Consider the following 26719-nt stretch of genomic DNA (forward strand, 5'->3'; position numbering starts at 1 on the left):
CATCAGCATCGAACGGGTTAAAGCTCTTGATGTGTAAATCGCATAAGGCTTAATACAACGGAGCTGTCAAACTAAACAAAAATATATGCATACTCATAAAGAAAAAAATATTTAGGAATAAACCTTTGTAAATGTTGCAATGCTGTCACCTACTGGACGACTGAAAAATGACATCCGAAAAATATATCACAATCTGCTGAAACCGAAATCCTTCATCACTGTAAATACCAGCAGAAGTCTGACCAGACTGGGGAAGAAGAACCCCAGTCTTAGAGGGAGATTCAGTCTTTTGTTTGAGCATGTGAAGTTATTTTATTTAGTCTTGTGTGGTTAGTGCTCATTATTTTTTTATCGTATGATTGGATGGCATAAGAGACTTTCCATTTATGATATATTATTCTTTTCTCAATCCTAAACGTTTTAAAACTAAGACAATATTATTTGCATTTATATTTCATTTTCTGTTGCATCGTCTATGTACTATCCTCTGGCATTTTCTACTATCTATCTTTAGAATGCAAGATCCCTATGAAAATGCACAACTTTCTGATTTTTGGCAGGTTCTTTGGGCCAGAAGCTTGGAAATACTTTAAATTAGTTCCATTTTTTACAGCCAATCTTTATTGGGATTTGCATAACATTAAACAAAATGTAACCTTGTTACAATTTTAAGGTCACAGGTATGCACATTTGCACTCTAATTGAAAGGATTGACTCACATCACATTAAACAGGCTAGAACAGGGAGCACTTAAAAAAATGTATTATTCAATGTTGTGATGCGATTCCATCTGATATTTTCCTTCTATTTGAATCCCTCTTATACGCCGTTATTGAACTAATAAAAAAATGACTACACAAAAAAATATTTAAAAAAATGTAATAGCATAATAATACAGATATGTGAAGTTAATATAATAACATATAAAAAATCGGAAGAAGGCAACAAACCACACACTGCCAGGAAACTGCTCAAGATGTTCCTGCATACATAACTGTTATCAATGAAGAGAAAAAGTTCTTTCCATTGAAGCCATTGAAGAGATTTACATTAAGATGGTGGTTGTACCTAGCTGTATGATGCAACCACTGGTCATTTGATCCATGAGGAGGAAAAAAACACACATTATCATCATTCACTCAGCGACCCACTATTGTGACGCCCACCACACGTCTAACGAAGTAATTGTAGACATTTGTAACTGGGTTTTGTATCGCGCCAACTCACCGACAGGTCTCAAAGCGCTTCTGACCAGGTACAGCAACAAGAAACAAAATGAAAGTATAGAAATGTCTAGACATTCTTCGTAGGTGTGTGTATTCACACACAGGCACAGAAAAAACTAGTATTCTTATGCATCACCAAACAAACACAGTTGCCTACCACCAAGTGAGGACATGGTCCGTTGAGGGTATTGTCTCATAGACCTCAATTGCACAACACAGGTGGCTACAGATGAAGCCATCTGGCTGTGGCCATAGATTATTGAGGTACAACTGAGGGCACAACATAGATGAATCCCACCTGTCCTAGTATTGCCATGGAATCGACAGACTAGCACTTACACCAGCTGCTGGTAACCCACATCTACTTAAGAACAACATAGGTCCTTCCCGGTACCATTTAGACAGTGATGGATTGGAATTAAAAAATGGCCCTGGTACGCTTATAAAAAGTTGCCCACATTTACATATTGCCTTTCTGCAAAACACTGCTTTGGCGAAGCTTTATAATAAGCAGGGGTGGAGGGGGTCTCTGACAGAAGCACGTTTTCTTAACTTTACATAGATAAAAAAAGAAAATGTAAGGATTAGTTTACACTGGTGAAACACACCTGAAAACAAGTAAGGCCACTTTTGGTCAGGCCCCCTGCCCCTGCTCAATCTGCATATATTATTGGTCCGGCCCAGCGAGAGAAAGGGACTGACACCCCTGCCCGTTAATGAAAGGGAGGTAATGGATGTCCATCTGCCTCCAGAAAGGCCACTTGGGCACTCACTGGGCTGCTGGCAGCATCCAAACATCACAGACACCGCCCACAAACATCCCCCCAACCGGCTGTCCAAAAAGCAGACCGTAGCTGGAACTCGGATACCGGCCCCTCGGCCATTGCCCGAGTGCCTTCCTTACCAATCCGACCCTGCATTTAGAACGACATTTGAGAAAAAAATGTAGATTGTAGAATTCACGATAGTGCGCTCACAACGTGCAGCTCGCTGTCCCCCACTGAAACAATTCCCAAGGAGATAGACAACTGCAATTAGTGTGATTTGACCAAGGGTGTAGCCTTTTATTCACACAGACACATAGACTCATTGGGAAATCATAAATGATATGCATAGTTAAGCAGATATTGTTATGAGAATACAGGATGTAAGATCAGCCAAATCATACATAATTGTTATGAGAATTCAGGACATAAGGCAGAAAAACAGCTCAGAGATTGTGCAAGCAGTATCTCATGTTCCTGGGGATTCGCGTTGGACTTTTTAGCACCCTTTCCCATTCCCTGTCCTCCAATGGCCGTTCCATGTCTGCCTCCCACTTACGGCGTGGCGGGTCTAAAGTGATCGCTGCATGAATTCTGAGGGATGCTGCAAACCATCGGATCAAATGTCTACCGTGTCCCATTACGTGCAAGTACTGGATGATAAGGTGTTGGCTGGGTTCTTCTAGCATTTCTCCCCATTTAGAGGACAGCGTCGCAATGAGTGAACGGTGCCTTAGAAATTGACCCAGAGGCGGCCCCATCTCGTCAACTAGGGATTCGTATGGTAGGATCTTGCCATCTCGATATAGGTCTCCCAATGTCACTATGTCAGCTTCGTGCCAGGCCGTGAGCTCGAGAGGTGTGAGGCCGGTTGGAAGAGCTTTGTGATATGTTCAAGAGAGTGGGGGGGATCCAGAGTAGCAGTGTCCTCGCGTCCTTTGTCAGCAAGCCAGCGGGCTAGGTAGTAGTGCTCGAAACAGGGCGCAGCCAGTCCCTCTTGGTCAGTGGGCAGGTATAACTTTGCTGCACCCTTGTTCCCTCCAAAATGTAGCCCGGATCCTGTGTGTCTCCTCCAAATGGGTAGAGGCAAGACTTGTTGACATTCACTCAGAGGCCTGAAAGAGCAGCGAAGTCTCGCAACGTTTGCTCCCTTTGGACAGTATGTTTCCCATGTCTCTCACAAATATGAGGAGATCGTCCGCTTACAGCGGCACCTGGTAGGTTGCCTAGAGGTATGCCATCTCCTAACGTCGTGCGCATGGCTGCCGCCAGAGGTTCAATCGCCAGGGCGAACAGTAGAGGCGACAGCGGACACCCCTGTCTCGTGCCCCTGTGCACTGGGATGGCATCCGAAATGTATTGCCCCAACCACACTCTAACTGTAGGGTTTTTGTATAGTAGGTCGACCATCTGGAGGAACTCCCAACCCAAGTCATACCGTAGTAGCACCGCTGCTAGGTAGCTCCATTCCAGGCAGTCAAAGGCCTTCTCGAGATCAAGCACCAGACACCCCACTCTAGGCCAATCCCTCACCCCGTACACAGCCACTCTCAAGAATCTGCATAAATTCAATGATGTACTATGTTTGGGCACAAATCCGTTCTGGTCAGTGTGGACCAGCTCGGGAACCACCAGCGCTAACCGCTCTGCCAGCAGTTTGGCGAGGATTTTGTAATATCACATTTAGGAGTGCCAGTGGTCTATACAATCCCAGGCTTTCAGGGTCTCTGCCTGGCTTCAACAGAGACACGAGGAAGCCCTCCCGCATCGACGGAGGTAATGTGTGTTCCTCCAGGGCCGTAGAGTAGAGGGCATGCAAATGGCGCGTTAGTGGCTCTTGGTAAGCCTTGTAATATTCAGCCGGTAGGCCATCTGGCGCTGGCACTTTCCCGGAGGCCAACAACCCTATAGCTTCCCTTATTTCCTCTAGAGTGAGGGGGCCATTGAGTACTTCTTGTTGCTCTCCTGTGGCTATGGGTAATTGAACAGATTCGAGGAGCCCTTCTAGCTCCGAGCTGCAGCAGTGTATTTTGGACTGATACAACTTTGAGTAGTGATCTGACATTACTTTGTGTATTTCCCTCTGTGTATAAACTACTTGTCCATCCGGTGTCTGTATAGCTCCTATAGGAGCATGTCTGCCTTCCTGCTTCAGTAGCCAGGCCAGCAGGCACTCTGTCTTGTTTGGCATGGGTGCGGGCTGTGTGAGCGGCGTAGTTGTGGCACCTCAGCTATTCAATGAGATCCGCGTGTTGTGCCCTGAGGTCCTCCAGTCGCCCGGATTGTCCACCCTCTACGTCCCCCTTATACTGTAGGAGCTGTGACTCGAGGCGAAGAAGCGACAACAACAGCTGTTTGCACACATTCCACGTGGCACCAAGACAGTGGCCCGAACAATGACTTTGTGGGCATCCCATTCCACCAATCTGGAGCTTACTGATTCCTCGTTGAGTTCAAAATACTAAAGAACCATTGTATCTAGTTATGTACGGAATTCCGGATCTTCCAATGGGGCTGGTTGGAGATGCTAGGTGGGCCCTGGGGGGCGGTCAGGCTCCCAGTTTAACCGGATCATCAGGGGGTTATGGTCAGAGTGTGTCCGCCCCAAGTATTCCGCCACCTTCACCAGGGGGATCAGCAATTGGGAACCCACCTCTCTGTCTAGCCACACATGTAAGTCATGTACTGCCGAGTAATATGAGTAGATGCGATCCGTGGGATGGAGGGTTCGCCACAAGTCTAGCAACGCCCATTGTGTCAACCAGTCCGAAAGCACCAGTGCATTTGATCCAGCTGTTGTCTCCTGTATGGGTGGGAAGGATCTATCTTTGTGTACATCTAGTCCTAGGTTGAAATCGCCGCTCCAACAGCCAGGGTGGGCCAACATAAGGGGTCAGTGCAGCAGACACCTAAGCCAGAAACAAAGGATGGTCTGTGTTCGGGGCATATATGGACCCTAGCAATATCTGTTGGCCATTGAGTGCCCCTTTCGCAAGGGTGTATCTGCCTGCGGGATCTACCACAGTGTCCATGCAAATGAATGGGGTACCCGCCCGCACCCAGATTAAAGTGCCCCTTGCGTGCGCTGAGTATGACGTGCCATACACCTGTCCCCTCCAGCGCTTGCGCAGCCTGTCCAGTTCCATCTGGGTCATGTGTGTTTCCTGTAGCAGGGCGATTGCAGCAGAGTGCCTCTGAAGGTACGCGAATATGGAGTAGCGACGTGTGGGCATGTACATACCTCGTACATTCCATGTGACTATGTCAGCCCATGTCTTTTCTGGTGGAAACTAGGTGACGGGAACACCAGGTTCCGGGAGCACCACAGGGCGTGAAGGGCAGGAGCGTGCATGAGCGTGTGGGCGTGCTGCAATAAGATCAACAACAATGAATGTGCTAAAAACAACAACATCACATCTGGGGGAGGCATTGCGTGATGTCCATCCAAACCTCATAACAAATGAGTGATAGAAAGTAGGCCAACGAGTTGCCTATTGGGGTGTGAGTACTAGTGGTGTTATGTTATGGCCACCCCCTTAATTCGAGTGTGTGCAATGTGCCATCTGTCTGAACCTGGGAGCTATCCCATAGGACCTGTGTACTGTCGGCTCATTGGTGTGGGTCGGGCATGAGCGTGTTTTCTCAGATCATGTGTGTTACATTAAGGGTGAAGTACTAGTGCAGCATCAATGCAGTGCGATGTGCACGTCTTGGATAACCCAAAGGGCCCAGATCTTCCCCCTCTAAGCAGCTGCAGCAAAGATGACTACAAACCCAGTCCTGCCTGCATAAGTTGCTTATGGCGGCAGGTACCACACTGGCCCACCGTATGCACCCCCATCGGCAGCTTGCAGAAGAAACGCCGGCTGGTTGAACGCGCCACCTGCCCAAACCCCGAAAGCGCTTCGAGGGGATTAACAATATGCAGGCTGACAACTCAAACAGGTCTTCGGGCATCCCAGAATATGTCCTTGGCTGTCCCAGTGAGGGGCACCCTATTGAGATGTCGACCCCCCCTTTCCGCATCATGAACAGACCAGCATGGCCCATATTATGGTACTTGCGTGTGCAGTCCTGTGCAATGTCCATGTTGTCAGCCTACTCAGCCTACTCATCCCAGGATACCCTCTGTGGTCTGTGGGGTGACCACTGGCATACAGAGTTCTTCGGAAAGTTAAGTCGATGGCGTCAACGAGCCACTCGACACCACTGTATGCTGTATGAAGGGCTCCCGGTAGGTTTGAGTGTTCGGCATGTCAAGAGTCGTGACCGCTTCCAGGACGTTGCGTCTCATTCTCTCTCATCTTCTCTGGGCTCGGGGCCTACCGCTCTGGCCCCTGCTCATCGGGTAGCCTAGTTTTCTTTCCGGCCAGCTCGCTGTCATCCAGCTCTGGTGGCCTCTTACCCGCCCAGAGACCTGATCCCTCTAGCCAATCCCATGTGTCAGCAGGCATGTCGCTATCACTCTCAGCCTGGCAGGGAACAGCAGGGAGTACGGGAGCTCCAGCTCCCTGAGTTGGTGCTTTACCGATGCATAGTGATTTCTGCGGTGTTGCACCAGGGCCGTATAGTCGGGGAAAAGCATGATGCGGCTGCCGCCTACTGTGAGGTCTTCCAGTTTCCGGGCCTCCTGTAGTACTGTAGTTGAGTAAATTAAACAGGAAGGGGTGTGGTCTGGCTCCTGGTTGAGGCCTCTGGATTGGCACTCGATGAGCTCTTTCCACCGCAAACTGCTTCGACAGTGCTCCCTGTGGGAGTATGTCTTGCAGCCAGTTCTCTATGCATTGTTCAGGGTGCTGCGCTTCTTCCCCTTCCAACAATCCTACCACTCTTATATTGTTTCTGCGCGAGCGTCCTTCCGCGTCTTCCGCCCTGTCTTCTAGGGCACGAATCCGCTCCAGCATGTCCTGTAATGCAGCAGCGTGGCTGTTAGTAACCGGTTGGAGGTCCTTGTGCAGCGACTCTGTCGGTCAGCTTACGGTGGTCCGCGTGTAAAAGCGTAAAGTCTGACGTGACCTTGTCTATCCTTGATTCTAAGGATAGACAAGGTCTTGGTGTGCTCTAGTGCACCCCCCTATTTTCTCCACTGCTGCTAGGACGGAATCTATTTTAACTGCCAGTGCTACGGACGTCGGTTCCATTTGTTCTCTGCTCTTGAGTGTGTGGGGTTCAGGGCGTCGGCACGCAGTGGTCCCTGTTGCGTTTTGGCCCTCATGTGGCCCATTACGAGTTGTTGCGCCATGGGCATTCACGGTTGGCCCCTGGGGCGACTCACAGCAAACAGTACACTTGCGTTGGGGAGTGAGAGGGGGAAGCAGTTGTTACATGTGCATGCGCCACTAGGATTGTCTGTCCTGAGGAGATCTCTTGTCGCAATCACGACTGATAGGGTCCCCGCCACGCCGGCTTCACAACTGTCATGTAGCCTGCACGCCCAAGCAGCAGTAGCCCAGATCTCATCTTCGCACTAAAGCCCTCCGCAGACCAGCTTGTACCGGGCGCGATACCCACACGATACACTCTGTTGCAGTGGTAAGTGAGGTGATCAAATGCAGCTCCAGGGGCGCGCATGCAACTAGTATTTAGCCAATTGCAGCAGGGAAGACCGGTAGCCACTGACGGCAACGTCACCCATCAATCAGACTGTCTCAGCTCCCTCCCAGAATTGCCAGGCGGGTCCACTTCTAGCATGACGGGGGCCCCCCTCATGGCTTGTGGAAGCTCTGTGATTCACGAACACTGAGTGGACGGGCGGTACTAGGACGCAATACACCTTTGTACACACAGCACTGAGGGCTACATGTGTGTTCAGCAGTTCACTTCTGCACCCACATTTCACACAGTCACACCTGCGGACTTGTCTCTCAGTCTCCTAATGGCTTCCCGCCACCCTCAGATCAGCGAGATGTGATTGTGGGCCCCCGGGCGCCGATCTTGGTTAGGCCCTGCCACCCGCCTGAACAGGAGCACTTCCCTCCTGTGCCCTCCTGTGGCAGAACGTCAGGTCCTCTTCGCAGCCTGTTAGGACCCAGAGGCCTCAGTACGGATGTCTCTGGTTACCTCCTCTGTGTGCCTGTTGCGGTCTGGACCTCTGATGCAACCCCCAGCCCCGGAAATGCAGCCCTTTGGAGTGATCAGGCCATATTGGTCTTAACTAGTGTTGCCCCAGCAGAACATAATAGCATGAAACGTGTCGACCATTACTAAATAGAGTAGGCTTCTGCTACCCTGGACCTTCAAGCCAGAAAGCAACCACTCTTTTTGTTTTTAGTGAGGTGGTTCACCACTTTAATAAAAATTCGCTGTGTACAACCCAACCTCTTCTAACCACATGTACACCATTTACTTCCTTCCCTAGGGCCCTCACACCCACATCATCATACGACAGGAACAAAAGATCTCCTTTATGGATGCCCGTCGGGTATTGCACCGCCGACCCCATATGATGAAGCATGACACCTAGCTTGCTGGGTGTGTGAGGACTCTCCTGCGTGCCTTCACTCACTTTGGTTTCAACTGTCTAGTAGGTTTTTATCTAGGGGAACTGTGTACCCTCCTTTTTGATATACTGTTTCCTCCCTCACACAGGTCGTTTTCAGCTCCTCTGCATGTGGGTTTAGGTGTGCCCCCGTGCAAGGGCCAGCCCGAGATGGGTCATAGCTTACTCGCAATTGCCCTTGCTCTCAGCAGGATTCCACCAGTCAGACCAAGCACAGGCATCCCCTCACAGTGGTGTGCGGGCCTCTACCGTGCTCAGGGATTCCCGCTCTGGGCTGCCTCCATCTCCGCAGCGCTACGCTCCCTGGTGCGCAGGCCGGCAGGTCGTGCAGTTGTCCAGCGTGTCAGGCTCCTCACTCCCGCTCAGGTTCCCAGCAGGACAGTTCCATACGCTCCCCTGGGGACCACCGCTCCTCGCACCAGTCTGGCACTCCGGGCCTCCCGGCTATCAGGGGTGGCAGCCCTATCTCCTCATTCCGCCGCATCTCCACCGCACGGGCCGCCCCATCGAATCTCCTCCCCTCCAGCGCCTGTGTGGCTGGTGGCTCTGCTCCAGGAAGTAGGGCAGGATATGGCAAAGGCCCGCTGCAGATTTCAGTTCACAGGTTTCGCCTCTCCCTCCTTGGGTATCCCGGTAGTGTGGTGGGCCTCTGCCCAGCAGGGGTTCCTGCCTCGCAGTCTTGCCTCACGCAGGCTGCAATTTCTCTCCCTCGGATCGCTCTGTCCCAGACTACAAGAGCCACGCCTGGAGGTGTTCTCCAAGCTCCAATTCGCTGCGGATGGCAGCTCACGCCGGTTGCAGCAGTGGATGGCACATTCATAGGATAATTTGAGCAGATTACCGGGGCTAACGGTCGAATCACTACAAGCTCACTTCCGCCATGTTGGCCAGCTAGCCGCCAAAGGCATACCTTATATGGAACGTCTCTCCATCACTCTGAGGGATGGGCAATGCCCGCAGTTACTTTTACCAACACATCCTCCAGGGCACCGCATTGCACTTGGTCCCTCTGGGGTACCTGACACCAGGCAATCCCCCCTAAATGTTCAAATCCAGGCATTCTGGGGAAGGGCAGAGAGATCCAGAACCACAGCAGGTCAGTCCCTCCTCCTGCCTGCCCAGTGCCCACACAAATCAACACCCCTCCAAGGGGAAAGTTCAGTAAATCTTTCCACATTTGGGGTTGCCCCCATTTCTGCTGCAAGAAATTTCACCAAATCCCGCCTTCCTCGAGGGGTGGGTGGTGGATCCTGGTGCGCAGTGAAGGGAAAAGAGGCTGATCCTTCACATTGCGAGGCCTTATATGCTGCAACCCCGGGCGGGCGCAACTCAATGACGTCAGATGCGACCCTCCTTTGTGGCAACACCGATGAAGGACACTCTACCTTTTCTCCTGCCCGTGGAGCGACTAATGGTGACCCTCTGCTATCTGCCGGGGGCATTTTCCATGGTGCGCTCACAACGTGCAACTCGCTGTCCCCCACTGAAACAACTACCAAGGAGATAGACAACTGCCATTAGTGTGGTTTGACCAAGGGCGTAGCCTTTTATTCACACAGATACATAGACTCATTGGGAAATCATAAATGATAAGCATGGTGTAATCCCTGACTGCCCTCGGGATTGGGTTGTACACTGTACTTCAAGACCCTAAACCCACAATGCGGAAATAAGGCACCCACAGACCAAAGGTATGTTTAACCAGCTTTATGTAAGGCTTGATTACAGTCCAGACAGTACGCTGTATAGTCCAGCAATAACAAGAAGGGTTAACTCCACCCTTAATTGCCCCAGCCGCTTTCACACCGTCCTCCGCATGAGTGCCAGCCCTGACACTCCCCAACGGAGGGCACCGTGCTAAGTGGTGGCCGACAATGCCACTCAAGCCTTCACTATTCTATAAACGTTCTGGCAAGCCGTCCTAACCGTCCCCCGCAAGAATGCCGGTCCCGACACTCACCAACGAGGGGTACAGTAATGCCTCGGCGAATAGTACCAAATGCCACTCAACCAAAGGGCCTCAATGTATATGATGCCCACAGTCTGTGTTCAATCAAGTATCCCAGCTAGAATCCACAGGGTGAGTAGAAGTCCTCACTGAATCCCCTAATATCAACTGACGAAACAGCCAACCAACAGGTGCTATGCGGTTCGTGTTCACTCGCAGGAGCAGCCGCTCGAACTGCGTCGGGAATACAGTCTCAACAATAAAACGGTCCCCGTCCACAAACACAGATCCCAATTAGCGGACACGCTCGATTGTTCCTGAAAAAGCGGCCTCTTGACCCTCACTCGGACTCCACACACGGGGCTCTTTGGTTTCAAACATAAAGGAACGTGGTCCCTTACCTTACGGTGTTTCTCTGGCATTAGGTTCGGCACGGCAATATCCGACGTGTTCCGTTGGGGCCGCCATGATTTATACCTCTCCGTAGATTGCGTATGCGCCGCGCACTGTCTCACGGGATCTGTAGTTCTCTTGCGTTCGGGAATCGGGAAACATAGTTTCTGCTCGTTCCGTGTCGCGGTACAGGGTCCTCCTTCCGCTAGCAGTTTTTACGTTATCACAGAACATGACATATGGTTAAGCAGATATTGCTATGAGAATACAAGACGTAAGATCAGCCAAATCATACATAATTGTTATGAGAATGTAGGACACAAGGAAGAAAAACAGCTCAGAGATTGTGCAAGTAATACAACAATTATGTCCACCTTCCCTTACAGCAGAACATTATGGAATGCAAAGTGCCAGCGGGCCCCCTTTACCTTATCCATTGCCCATGCCCTCAGCCAAGGGCATACCTTATTAGGAACTTCTCTCCATCACTCTGAGGGATTGGCAATGCCTGAAGTTCCTTTTACCAACACATCCACCAGGACACCGCATAGTGCTTCGTCCCGCTGGGGTACCTGACACCGGGCAATTTCCCCAAAATGTTCAAATTCAGGCATTCTGGGGTAGGGCAGAAAGGTCCAGGACCACCGGCAGGTCAGTCCCCCCTCCTGCCTGCCCAGTGCCCACACAAATCAACACCGCTCCAAGGGGAAAGTTCAGTAAATCAGTCCACTTTTGGGGTAGCCCCCATTTCTGCTGCAAGAAATTCCGCCACAGATGAAGAGGCCACTTGTGAACTCGCCTTCCCCCTCAGCTACCACTGAAGGGCCTCCTTAACACCCCTTACAATTGTTCAGCTGCCCAAAGCAGAGTTTTTGATCCCTGTATGATAAAATGGGCGCTTAAAGATATGCCTCCCACGTAGATTCCCCAAAGGGTACCTATTCGCTACCTGGTTACAACAGCACCTTATAAACTGAAGGCCATATTGACCTTACTTACTGGCTGGCTGGCAATGGACCACCCCATAAGTGTGGTTCGCTCCATTACGGTACTGTAAGTATTCCACCCAAGCTCAGCCTCCTCCCAAGTAGGAGGCTAAATTAAATATTCCCTTGTTGGGCCACTGATGTCTACGGGTAGATGTACTCCTCCGTGTCCTCATGCCATCTTCATAGCTTACCTAGGATTCTGTATCCCATGGATGGTATGCTCAGCCTACCAGAACCCGGAGTCCATACCTTGCCTGAAGGTAACCCTAGCTGTGCCCACGGGTGGGCCTTTGGGTTGTGAAAAGGTTGCTGGTTGCAGAATACAGAAGGTTTTTCAGAGTGAAACCGCACTTGTGGCAGGAAAACCATGGAAAAGACTGATCCAGGTGATAACACTTACTGATCCGAGAGTAACTCCCAGGGGTTGATTCACCCATTCCTTTATTGCCTCCGCAGCACACTTACCACCCCCCTCCCACCCACAAAAGTCAATTGCTTCACCCCTTGACCGCTAGTGGTTCACCCTCCGGGCATAACATGGACCTTGAACCCCAGAGGAGCGCTGCAGGACAGAAACTGGATTCTACTGCCACCTTAGCATCACTCTGTTAGTTCCGCCTTCCCTTTAGACGACCATGGTGGGCTTGCATGTTTAATGCTAAAAAGGAGGTGAAGGAACCTTTTCCTCTCAAATCCCTGTCAAGGCGCCTCTGACTCAATACATAAATGTCAGTGAGATATCAGTGAGATGTAGTCAATACAACCAGTGTGGGGTCCTCATGATGAGTTATGCAAACCCCTTACTGTAACCAGGCTTCCACACTGCCTAAGAAGAATTGCACGCCTGTACCAGGTGAGTAATACCAGAGCTTTGACACCCATTGCTGCCCTCTGGAATGTCTTAAACATCCCTGTTCCAATTTTCCTGACCAATGAGTATAGACCGTAGTTAGGACAATACCTCAACTAACCATACCCAGCATCGCTACTGAGTGACCTATGTTCACCCCTTGCAAAGATATGGGATGCATTAGACACCTGTATCATTAAAGGTCAATAAGACTCTCGTTCAAATAAAATACTGTAACCAGCACAAATTGGTTGCCTCTGGTCAAGATGTCAGCCATAAATTGAACTAGTAACCCCGACTGGGGCAGACTGACTGCCTGGGAGTACCCAGCCCTCGGGCCATTGGAAATTAACTCCTGTGGCCACCAAAGGTTTCTACCCTCTGTGTTGAGAACCAATGCCTTCCAATTCTGTCACCTCCCTACACAGACTTTAGCTGTGAAGAAGACTAAGTCCTGAGCCTCTGTTTGCTCAGAAGCACCAGGCAATATTATGAATATCAAGTATGCTAAGATCAGAGATGCATAACCCTGCCTCCAGGTAAAAACCCTTCCATACCCATTGGACCCCCCCCCCCTCACACCTATTTACCCCCACCCCCTCACACCTATTTACCTTCACACTGGCGACAAGAAACAGGATGCTGGTAAACTCCACCAGAAACCCCAGGCACCAATTAAGCACTAACCAACTTTCTTTTTCTGAAATAAGGGTTCAATGTTGACTATCCGACTGCGATCCTGGGAGGTGGAATCACACAATGACATTTCCCTGAATCTCTAAATACAGATAGAGTGGAATTTCCTGCTTTGCAGGGAAGGAGATCAGAGGACAGCGTCTTATCCCTTACCCCGCTCTGCTGCTAAGAACATGAGACCCTGACCATAATTCTCCCTCCATATTCCCTTACAGGAGGTGACCAATACGCGTAAAATACCTATCACAAGTCCAACTGGTTAAAAAAGAGTTACTGCCATTTCTGGGGAGCCATAGTGGTTGAAATTACTGTCATCCGTGTTCCTAGATTTGTGGTTGAGCTACGACTTAATCGGGATGTTCCCACCGGGCTGTTCTTGTGGCAAATTACCCAACCTCTTTAGATGGCAAGTGTAACTGAGAACCAAGTACACCAACCCCTTCATTTTGCACTCCAAAAAGATCTTGGATTCGCCATGTGCCACCATCCTAAGCCTAAATCTGCGCCCTAAATAAATGTAATTGCACTTACATAGCGCTTACTACCCCAGCCAAGGCAGCAATGCTGCGCCTCTTCTTTGTGACGCATCCTGTGTATGTGAAGCAGCAGGGGATGAATACTATCTCAGGATTAGGGCAGACAGATGCATGAACGCTGACATGAGCTGGCCAAAGCTAGCTGCACTGCCTAGCCGATTTGCTAATGGGTAGGAATAATCAATTAATCAATGCCCCTGATGGCCAATGAGGCAGTGTGACGTCCATTTCCAGTGAATCATCCGTGAATCATCCAAAACCATGCATGCAATAATCAGCCCCCCTAACATAAATACAACGCTCACCCTAAGCATGCAGGGGCGAGGCTTCACCCAAGAATGCGAGTTCAGTGGTTGCCTGCAGATGCCAAAAGGAACAGAGTGCCCTACCGAGTGTTGTGCATGCTTAAAGGATTCTTTTCCGCATGCTCCCTAACATGCCGTGCCACACTGGAAAGCAGGGGAAACCACAAGCCGTCTCAGGTTCTTGGCCTAAACGTGATTGTGTGGCGGAGCCTGCCAGTTCTTGGCACCATTATGCAGAAGGATCTTAGACAAAGCAATAAGGGGCTTATTTATGAGCCCTTGTGTCACTTTTGCGCTGCCGGTGCGTCACTTTTTGTGACGCACCAGCTGCATAAAAAAAGAGGCATGTTGCATCATATTTACAAAGTAACGCATCTAGGTAGATGCATCACTTTGTAAACCCCTGCACCACATTGTACCTGCACCAGGTATAATGTATGCAGGCTGGGCGTTCTGACGCAAGTAAGCCTCGTAATAGTGATGCAGTGAAATCTATCAGATTTCACTGCGCCACTTCTAGGGCGCAAATGCTTCAAAATCTTACGCCTACCTCACAGCAGGCCTAAGACTGACACATTTGAAATGGGACTTGCCCATGTGAAATGACCCATTGCTGGAGTTGCATCACTTTTGTGACACATTCCAGTAATGCGTCATTTTTGCGCCTACAGATACGTCAGAAATACTGGCGTATCTGTAACTCCTTGCAACATGATGCGTCATACTGTAAATATGACACATCCAGCATGTCACAAGGAGGGCGTAGTAAAAAGTGACGCATCGCTGTTTTTACGCAGCGATGCATCACTTTTCATAAATGAGGCCCTAAGTCCTGAAGCTGGGATCTTAACTCTGTTGTCTATCTGAGAAACTATCTATTACTGCTCCAATTTGTCAAGTGTAAAGTCTGTGAAACGGTTCTCCGTTTGAGCTTCTGCCTGCCTTTAGAGCATCAGCGCCAAGAAATCGAATCCCTGTTTACCCGAATGAGCACCCAAACCTGTGCCACATGCCCATCTTGGTGCTGGCAATAATTTAGAAGTAAGAGGGGCAGAATAATCGCCATGTGCCCTACTCATACTCCAATAGGCCAAATACCTATTTGTAAGTATGGCCCGTGGCTAGCATTGGCGTGGTTGAACCTGAAGACAAGCAGCACTATTAGCTAGACTAAAACCTCTTTCAAGTCTGGAAAGACCAGCAGCTGGGTCTGTAAAAATGTGCGAGGTTCGCCAAGAGCATGTGGTCTTGAAACTTCAGCCCAATCTTGAAAATGGCCACGAATGGACGCATTGCGTTTCTGTCTAGGGAAGTACTGTATTACCCATACGGTATAGCTGGCTAATGCATGCTGTAATCTGACTCTGCAGTGTTTCCTCATGTTCCAAAAGTACCCTTAGCAAAGTTTGATTTACTTTGATGCCTGTTGCCCGACCTACGTAACAAAATTCACCCTGATCATGCTTTGGCTCCTGTAGCCGGGGCAGACACCTTGATGGGCTCCAGACCAGATTTTCCTTTTAAATCGTTACCTCCACAGCCCAAGATTCGGCTTCATTTTTTGCTATAGCCTAAGAGGAGGAGCCTCTCATTACCCCAGCAACAGAATAATGCTCATTTTTAACACTCGCTTACCAGCCTCTCCACCAACAGCCTTAAACTGAAACTTGGCTACTACCATCAAGAATGGGAGTGGTGATGGTCCCTATATGAATGTGTATCTGTATGGAGGCCTGCTACTCCTGCCTGGTAGCCTTGAATTAACAGTTCCTGGTGTGGCCCATAGATGGCAGTGTACACAAACAGTTGGTAACTGCAAGTCTTAAACCGTCAAGGTAACTGGAGTATTCAAGTGAAATTTGGTAGTAACGAGTTTCCTCCTCCGAGTACCCACTGGCAGCAACAAGCATGTAATAGGGAGCCATCACTCCTATTGTATAGTCCAACAGCCCCTCTATATCCCCTCTATAGCCCCTCTATATCTCTAGATATTTGCTGCCCAAGTACCCTCCTTGGTGTTACGCAATATCTGAATCCCATGTATGGATGCCACAAGGCAGCACACTAGCAAGTCTGGATCCCTGGAAAGTCATCATATACACGCGACTGTTGGCTGCTCACCTAGCGTGAACCAAACCAAACCCGGAACCGTTGCTTCACTAGATAGGAAACCCAGGACACAACCTTCCTGCTATTTAAAGCTATCAGGTGCTGCAACGTTCCCTGGGGACTCAAACTCAATTGCAACACAGCATCACTCGTGAAAGCTGTCCCTAGGGCCTACTGATCGAATCATGAAAAAAACGTGGCTAACTTAAGGGGAGAATTAGTTATTCTCAACACACCAGTGCTGTCACACAATACCAACAGAAACCGTTCTAAGCCCTGCATCCGATTCAATCTCATGAAAACCTACAGCATTAGAAAGCCCTATTATCTCGCGGCTGCAGTTGAAGAATGTATGATTGGACCACTGAGGGTCTCGCACCCTAAGCTCCTGTACTGATTGCTGTTGTGTCTTGGGCCACTATGCCCAAATGCTGCATTACTGACCACACAGACACAGTGGTGGGGTACTGTAACTGGCCTCGAGCACGTGCACCCGGGCCCTTTTATTAACAGGCTCACGTCACTTGTGACACTTGTGTGGGATGCGTGTGGGGGTGCAAGTGTACCCACTCCCATAGGGGGAGTGGCTCTAAACTCTATGCCTGTCGAGACACTAGAACGTATCTCGCAGGACATAACATTCCTCCCAAATTTTAATAAAACAAAAGCTCTATAGATCAACCTGTAGGGATAAACAGTAACAAAGTCTACACCACAGGGTCCATCAGCCTCTGGGGTCCGGCATCAGGAAGACGGCAGACAAGGGCTGGTGAGTTCAACAGTGGCAGGACACTCTCAGCAGGTATTCATCATTTAACCTGATCATTTCAGGGTACGAACTCTAAAAACGTGCTGGTGTAAACATGTCCTTTAGTCCCACGCAACTTCCATCCGCTGACCTGAATGATTGTATGTGGTGTGTAACAATAGTTCATTAACTGGGTGCGTCAAGATCATGGTGGAAGTCCATGGCGAAAGTTCACTGGATTATTTCTGGATCGCCTGACGTCTCTCTTAGGCTGTCTTGCTGTGCCCATTGACCTGTCGATCGGGCATTGTCTCTTCCATCTCTCCCGCCTGGGGAGGCCCTTCGTCGGGCTTGCCACAGGACTGATAGTAGGCTGCGATGGGGCAGCGTGTGTGCCAGCTGGGGGCACCTACAAACCACAGAGGAGCCAGTAGCCAGTCTCTCGCACAAACCTCAAGGGTGTATGGGTCTTGGTCAGGACATGCTCTCGCTGCCGCATTTTAGGTTAGCAGGTAGCCTCTGAATTTTTTTGCTGCCTAGTTTGGCAATAGTGAAGGACTCCAATCCATGTGTATTCGAAATGGTGTCGGTAGACGCACTTGATGAGGACTGGCCTGGTAGCATTGCCAGCCGTGTGGTGAATCGGGACAATGTTGGGTGATGACTCACCTGGATAGTTGCAGGCGTTTAGTCTGGAGTCAATCACCTCAGGCTGGGAGTGGCCAGGCACCTCCATGTTCTCTGGGGAGGCATTTGCATTCATGTACTTGGACTTCTTGGGCTGTTGGGACTTTGATGATGGAGGAGTGATGAACACGCTGAGAAACGTAAGGCTTGAGACTCGGTTCGCGAAGGCTGTGCGACTTACTCTCGGACTCCCACTGTGCGGTTGCCAGTTCCTTCTCGGGTTATCCCCCTTTTCCCTTGCTGTTGCTGTGTCAGGACTCACTCCTGTTTTAGCTTGGGTTTTCTTCATCATCCGGCCCTGCCACTCTCGACTTCCTCTTCTGACCTCAGCTGGTTGTCCGATTCTTGGTGCAGACCCTCCGGTCACACTTCCACATTTCTTGCTGAGTGCGGTGTCATGCACATGGCACTGATGACGTAGCTGCCATTGGGCCTGGACGACAGGGGGTGATGGTCAGCTAGGAGAGGAAGTTTCTGGATGGACATCTTCTCTTGCACCTCTGGCATTTCTACCTTGGTGCTGTCACCAGGGCCGTCGGTCCGCCTTGGTGGCTGTGTAGTGTCTTTGGAGGTGTTCTTGGCTTGTGGTACCATTAGTCCTCGTGCTTTTCCTCTCGTTGTCTTTGACACACCTGCATTTGTCCAGCTCTTCTGGGTGATACAATTTCGTCTCTTTTTCTGCTTCTTCTCCGGGTGCAATGACATGCACCATGTTCTACAAAGGCCAATGGGGTCGTCGAACTTCACTGGTCACTAGACCATGCGGGCGAGACTTCTGTCGCTTTTCTCCAGTGCGTGGCAAGCAGCCACTCACTTCGGGTGCTCCTTCGTCTGGCAGCTTCTTGACCCTCCTACTCTGGGTGTTCCCTCTCCAGGGAATGGCTTCCACGGGCAGTGGTGAGCTTTGGTGGCGGCTGGCCCTTTGTGGTGTACGACTCTCCTCTCGTCAGCTTTAGGTCACTGACGACTCCTGCTTGCGGCAGTGTGAGGGAGGACACTGTGCTGTGTTTTGGCCCACTGCGGGCCTTTGCTGGTGGAGAGGTCTCACTGTCCTGGGCGCCGGCCCATGCGGTCAAAGTTCTGGGTGCATGCATTGGCGCACCTCGGATCTGCATTCTTGGTCCTTCACGGCGGCTTCTTCCGGCGCTTTGCACGGTCAATTCCTAGGTTGCCGTGGTGTCTGTTCACCACTGGGGGCGTGTTGACCAATTTCCTCTCTTGTGGTGGCGTCAGCCAGTCACTGGGGTTCATGCGGCGCCCACTTATCTCCTTGGGGACTCTTCTTTCAGGCCGACACTCAGTGATACTCACTTGCTGGGGAAAACAGATCTTCTGCTTCGGGCTGTGACAGCAGTGCTTGCTGGCTCCAGCTGTCTGTGTTGAAGCGTTACTTCCTTCCTCTGGGGACCAGGGACAGCGTTGCTGACGTTACACGTGGTGGTGCTCCTCACAGGCACTGCAACCTGCAATTCAGTAACCCATGCTGTTTTATTCCTCTTCCCTGTTGCTAGGCACTGCCTTTCTCTATGCTCTGCGGCGTGGGGCTTCTTGGGGCTATTTGCTGTGGGTTTGCAGTCTCTTCACTTCAGCCCACTGGGCAGTCCATAGGGGTGGGGGGTGCCACTCTCTCTACAATCAGTCTTTGGGGTGGCTGCTTGAGACTTGCTATATTCCTGGTAGCTCTTATAGCATGTCCTTGGAGCACAGGGCACTGCAGGCTCTTTTCTTCAGGTGTTTGCTTCCCTGTCTAGCAGCCTCACATGCAGGCTGTCCGCAGGGCCATCTCGCCGGTTTACTCTTTCTGGGCCAAGGACAGCTAGGGTGTCACGAAGCACACCACTTCTTCAGTGCTGCGGTTTTCTTCATTAAAGGTGTGATATCTCCAAATGGCCACTAGGTGTCACTAGAGTACTTTTAATCGGCTCCAGCAGTGTTTCCTCCGACTGTGGGCCTCGACCTTTGATGCGAAAGCAGGTGCTGGGCTTCTGTCCCACTAGAGAGTCTGCATGGGGGACAGGATGCGGTCCAGGTCTCCTCGGTTCCCAGTTGCTCCGGTCGGGAGCAGGTATATTAATTCACCCCACTCGTGGCACCAGTGCTTCTACAGAGAAGGAGAGGTTATGGGGGCATAGGTGGCTCTCAGTGGTTCTCTCGGGCTCTGCTGGCCTTATGGGAGGCCACAAGACTCTTCATGCTGTGGGCCACCTCGCCCATGCTAACTGTTTTCCTCATGCACCACGCAGTGCACTACCTGCAAGGTACTTGGCGGCATAGGAACTGTGAGTCATTCTGCCCATGCGGGCGCTGCCAGTATTGGTTGGGTGCAGCTTATGGTGCGGCAGTGCACTGTGAAGAGTACTTGTGGGGGCTAATATTGAATGTGTGCTCTTGCGGCAGTGACGATCCACGCTAATGATGCATGGGAAGGCCGGAGCGAGGTTCTTGCACCGCCGTAGTGTGGCCTCTGTTGCGTGAACTGCTGATGGGGCCTTTACTTGCCAGTGCTGGTAACAGTCTCACTGTGCCCATTCCCGGAACCCTACTATACCTGTGTATCTGTATTACTACACACAGCCAACAGTCATTGTTTTTTGTGGTGGTTGTTGGCCGCAGTTTATTACTCATTACATACGTCATCTTTGTACAACTCCCCTGGACACCTTCTCGGGCCGGGGTCATAAATCATTATCATACAGTATCACAATTTGTTATCAGTCAGTGTCATTTGGACATCATAAATCATGGGTCATAAATCATCAGGTAATCATAAATCATTGTGTCATCGTTCAGTTGTCATAAATCGCTCTGCTGGAGCATCATAAATCATTGTCATAAATTATGGTCATAAATCATCAGGATGTCATAAATCATTCTGTCACAAATCTGTCATCATTCTGTTGTCATAAATCATTCTGCATGGTCATTGTAAATCATCAGCCATAAATCATCAGCTGGCTATAAATCACTGGTTTGTCTTTTTGCTCATTTGCATTTCCTAGGATCATAAATCACCTTGACCGCTTGTAGATTGTTCTTTGTTGTTTTTCACACCCCTTTGCGTGTGGGAGGTAGCCTTTACCGGGAGCCAGGCCACAATTCGCTACCTTGCTAGTCTCTCCTGCGCCCTGCCATCTGGCGGGAACTGGGCTGCGAGTGCCGTCTCCGTGTGCTACCCCGATTTTGTCAGGTTTACTCACCCAGCCGTTAGGCATCCCAGAGTGGGTGGCCCTCCTACACACCGCCCTGTCGACGTGGTTCCATAACCAAGCCAAAACATCCTCTGTTTCTGCCTTCCACCCCGTTGGGTTGGCTTTGCTCTCCTCTCACGCTCGCCGCATGGGGGATAGGCTCTTCCTGGAGTTAGGCCTCAGCTCGCTACCGTGTTGGACTCCTTTGTGCCCTGCCGACCGGCAGGGGCTGGGCTGCGGATGCCGTCTCCATTTTCTACCCCCTTTTCTTAGCCTACTTCACTCAGCCATGAGGCATCCGAAAGTGCGTGGATTCACTCCTGGTGTGTCTCCAATGCTAATCATTACACCCTTAGTTCCTTTTGTCCCTGCCAGCTTTGAGACGCTGCTGTTGTAGGTGTGGGTGGGTGGGACTCAAAAATCTGTTGGTGCCGCTCCCCCAGCTCCCTGATGTAAAAGGTGAGCTGCCCAGGGGGAGCAATGCCTTATATCACCCGCCCCCTTTTCCTCTTCCCTTTGTTCTTGGGGGAGGGGAGAAATTGCTTCGGGCCCTTTCCCCACGCGGCGATTCCCGGCGGTGCTGACCAGCGCAAACCGGATTTGTTCCTTTTGGGCTCAGGCGGCCATTACGGCGCCGGCCCTCGAGGCCCCCTTCGGGGGCGGCCTCTGCAATAACAGCCTCACTGTGCCCATTCCCAGAACCCTACCATACCTGTGTATCTGTATTACTACACACAGCCAACAGTCATTGTTTTTTGTGGTGGTTGTTGGCCGCAGTTTATTACTCATTACATACGTCCTCTTTGTACAACTCCCCTGGACACCTTCTCAGGCCGGGGTCATAAATCATTATCATACAGTATCACAATTAATTATCAGTCAGTTTCATTTAGACATCATAAATCATGGGTCATAAATCATCAGGTATCATAAATCATTGTGTCATCGTTCTGTTGTCATAAATTGCTCTGCCAAAGCATCATAAATCATTGTCATAAATTATGGTCATAAATCATCGGGATGTCATAAATCATTCTGTCACAAATCTGTCATCATTCTGTTGTCATAACTCATTTTGCTTAGTCATCGTAAATCATCAGCCATAAATCATCAGCTGGCCATAAATCACTGGTTTGTCTTTTTGCTCATTTGCATTTCCTAGGGTCATAAATTACCCTGACCGCTTGTAGATTTTTCTTTGATGTTTTCCATGCCCCTTTGCGTGTGTGGGGTAGCCTTTTCCGGGAGGCAGGCCACAACTCCCTACCTTGCTAGTCTCTCCTGCGCCCTGCCATCTGGCGGGAACTGGGCTGCGAGTGCCGTCTCCGTGTGCTACACCGATTTTGTCAGGCTTACTTACCCAGCCGTGAGGCATCCCAGAGTGGGTGGCCCCCTTTCTGCACACCACCTTGTCGGTGTGTTTCCATAACCAAGCCAAAACATCCTCTGTTTCCACCACGCCGCCAGTGAGGATTATGTCTTCCTGCGGCTCCCCCTACCCTGTGCCATCTCTTCACGCCTCCATTGCTCTTTCTGTGGGCCTGCTGCTGCCGATCCACTCGGGAAACCCACCTCTAGATGTGTATCTGGGAGGCAGACATCTGATCAGGTCTGACGGCAATCTTCTACTCAAACCCCATGGTGTGCTCTGCTCCGCCTTGGCCCTCATGCCATGGCCCGCTTCTGTCCTGTTCGGAGGGTGGTGGCACTGTTTTCTCCCGCCATGGGTTACACATGAAATCAAACAAATTGGGAGACAGTCAGACACCACTTGTGGATATGTGATACGCACAACTTTCATAAATACCATCCTCTCCCTCACTTGTTCTCCTGGCAGGCTCCCCCGGGTAAGCACCTTTGCAAAAACAGTACCCAGGTTGTCCCCCCTGGACCGCGTTCTTACCAGGAAGTTGTCTTTGTTATGCTCAACAGGTTTACCACTAACCTTTCCTTCTTCCAAAATTTTGAATTGGACCTTTTTATCTTAAACTTATGATGCCTATGCGCGTCCAATAACATGAAATGTTTTCACAACCTTCATATATTCTTAATCGCCTTACCGTAACTCCTTCCATCAGGATTTGCCTCTGCAAATTTTTAGCTTAGGCTTCGTAAGCGTGTGTTATATTAGATTGAAGCTACCTTCCCCAGAGAATCTGGCTAGAATTTGTTTTCCTTACACTAGTTACCATTTAACTCCATTCCTGCCGCCTTGCAGCATCCTGTGGCAATACGAGCGTTGTCAATACATAGTAAAATTTGGCCTGTCACTCGCAGTGTGACTTGTAGACATAACCCGCCTTAAGAAATCGTTAATTGGATTGGATTGCTGCTTGGGAGACTCTCGTGCACGTGTTTAGCCTCACAGCACATCATATTTCGGCAACTTTAGGGGGGGGGGGGCCTTTACTGCGCAGTGTTACAAGGCTATTCTGCTGCCACCAGGCCTCCCGCGCAACCTGATGCAGTAAGCACCATTATGGTGTGATTCCTAGGACCTGCTGCCCAGCTGCCAGGGAGCTGTGATGTGAGTTTTAACACGTAGTCACAGCAATGGGCATGTGTCAACTAAGTTTCCTCTCGCCCCACCTTTCAACAAGCATTAGAAATGCAATAGGTCTCGCAGCATTAGAGTTAGTGCTTTTAGAATTGTTTATGGGTTTTTTTGTAAATCTTTAGCATGAGGTTGAGGGTGAGTGAGGGTGAGGGGTTGAGGGTGAGTGAGGGTGAGGCTGAGGGGTTGAGGGTGAGGAGGGGTTGAGGGTGAGGGTGAGTGAGGGGTTGAGGGTGAGGGGTTGAGGGTGGGTGAGGGGTTGAGGGTGAGGGGTTGAGGGTGAGGGTGAGTGAGGGTGAGGGTGAGTGAGGGTGAGGGTGAGTGAGGGTGAGTGAGGGTGAGTGAGGGTGGGTGAGTGTGAGTGAGGGTGGGTGAGTGTGAGTGAGTGGGGGTGAGTGTGGGTGAGTGTGGGTGAGGGTGAGGGATTGAGGGTGAGGGGGTGAGGGGTTGAGGGTGAGTGAGGGTGAGGGGTTGAGGGTGAGGGAGGGTGAGGGAGGGTGAGGGGTTGAGGTTGAGGGGTTGAGGGTGAGTGGGGGTGAGTGAGGGTGAGGGTGAGGGGTTGAGGGTGAGTGAGGGTGAAGGTGAGTGAGGGTGAGTGAGGGTGGGTGAGTGTGAGTGAGGGTGAGGGTGGGTGAGTGAGTGTGGGTGAGGGATTGAGGGTGAGGGATTGAGGGTGAGGGATTGAGGGTGAGGGGTTGAGGGTGAGGGGTTGAGGGTGAGGGGTTGAGGGTGAGGGGTTGAGGGTGGGTGAGGGGTTGAGAGTGAGTGAGGGTGAGTGAGGGTGAGGAGTTGAGGGTGAGTGGGGGTGAGTGAGGGTGGGTGAGGGGTTGAGGGTGAGTGAGGGTGAGGGGTTGAGGGTGAGTGAGGATGAGGGGTTGAGGGTGAGTGAGGGTGAGTGAGGGTGAGGGGTTGAGGGTGATTGAGGGTGAGGCGTTGAGGGTGAGTGAGGGTGAGGGGTTGAGGGTGAGTGAAGGTGAGGGTGAGGGTGAGTGAGGGTGAGGGGTTGAGGGTGAGTGAGGGTGAGGGGTTGAGGGTGAGTGAGGGTGAGGGGTTGAGGGTGAGTGAGGGTGAGGGGGTGAGTGAGAGTGAGGGTGAGGGGTTGAGGGTGAGTGAGGGTGAGGGTGAGTGAGGGGTTGAGGGTAAGTTAAAGTTTGTTTAAAGCCCTATATGCTCGCAAGCTCGATGCGCATGCGAATCGAATAGCTCGACCTAAAAAACTCTTAAATATCAATATAGATGCACAGATAGAAACACTAACGTGCAAGCACAGAAATATAGAAACATGCATGCACAGACAGACATGCACACATCTGGAAACACAGTCACCTGCAGCCACATACATTGATAGATGCAACCACACAAGCATACATATACACTCTCAGGCACACATACGCTTGCAAGCAGGAGCACATACAAACACAGACACACACATGCACATAGAAATGCATATAGCAAGCATGCATATACATATGCAGCACTACCAAGAGCAGATACATTTACACACACGCATGCAGATATATAAGCACACACACAAACACAGGGACTCCTACATACCTATGCAAATGTGTACACTCAGACACACATGCACGCGCACTTATACACGCACACACTTGTGATTAACATAATTCGGGAGGCACAATTGACACAATTGGCACATTAAAAATGAAAAGCAATGAGATGCATTGGGGGGAAAAAAGCCATGAATATATACATTTCAGCAATGAGCGGCACATTAATAGTGGCAAGCAATTAGGTACATTGGAAAAATAAGAGTCATAATAATATAGACCGTGCGGCATTGATTTCAGCCGAAAATCGAAAAAAACCAAGGGTTATGGCAGACAGGCGAGCGACAGGAATTAACCAAAGAAATAAAACAATAATCAGATCATAAAGGTATACAGGGATATAAATATACATGGTAAATAAAAAAGATAACATGTCAGAAGTGCATATTCAAATAATGTCAATAGGATAAAGTATGAATTTAGACATTTGTGAATAATCAGTTTGTAAATAAGTATTAACCCATTTGTGTACAAATTTAAGAAAGGTAGTGCCCAATAGAGTGTCATGATTAAATATACGATGTAAACATTTGTATAAGAAGATATATTGGAGAAAGAAAATTTATTTGGTAATAGTTACATATTGCGAGTGTCCGGTCATTGCAGGGTTCAAGTGGAGCAATAGTTGTCAACGGAACAGACCAAGTGATGGTGGGGATTAAGATGGTTGAAACGAATAACAGGAGAAAGGAATAATAGTAAGAAACTTGATAACAGATTTGTTGGTTCAAACTGTATGAACAGTGAAATGGACTCTAATAATAAAAACGGAAAGCCTTGTGAGGGTCATTAGTATAACGGGATAATATGTTAAAGATTGTGAGCGCAAATGCTGTGCAATAAATGGTCCGGTGTGAATAGAAGGAGAAGTTTAGCCCTTGTTACACTTCCCGTGAAGTATATAATCTGATCGTGCATAGTTTGCAAAGTGCACTTTAAGGAAAAAAAGGATTAGTGATTCTTATATTCGAATTGTGACTACCTAATTAGTAGTCCTTGTGAGGAAGGAACGAATTAGAAACACAGGGTGCTGGAAAACGCCAGTGAAGAGGGAAAAAAGAGAAAAAAAGAGGCATGCTGTATGTTAAGCGTACTTACACAGTGAAATATATTTAAAAAAAAGATATCTGGAAAGACATTAAAGTGAGATCCCTCGGACACATGAAGTGGGTTATGGGGCGATTAAAGACGGAACTTGTAGGTTGGCTTACCAGTATTGATACAATCTTATGGTCCCGGCTCTTAGCGTAGTCAGGAAGTTTAGCGGTTTGATCTGTGCAATGTAAAAAAAGGGGGGTCGGGGGAGTGTGCACGGGAAAAACGGTCGGGAGTATCTTAAGACAGTCGATAGACATCTAGGTAATTGGTAGCTTACCTATTAGTCACGGCATAATGCCTGGTCTATCCAGCTCCGGGTCGTGTAGCTAGTCGGTCTAGAGGGGTCTAAGCCGACTAGATAAACAGTTGTGTTAGAGAAAGGAGTTCCGATTTAAAGGACCAGAAGTGAAAAGAATGCAAAGGCCGTCGCCATCTTAGAGTGGTGAAAGGAGATGATGGGCACTATAATGAAGGGACAATATACAAGGAATATGATGTTAATAGAAAGGGATCCAGAGATCAAAATGATGAACCATAGTAAAAAGAACCCTCACGCTCGTA

The sequence above is a fragment of the Lissotriton vulgaris genome, chromosome 1_1, assembly GCF_964263255.1.
Source record: "Lissotriton vulgaris chromosome 1_1, aLisVul1.2, whole genome shotgun sequence".
NCBI classification, from domain to species: domain Eukaryota; kingdom Metazoa; phylum Chordata; class Amphibia; order Caudata; family Salamandridae; genus Lissotriton; species Lissotriton vulgaris.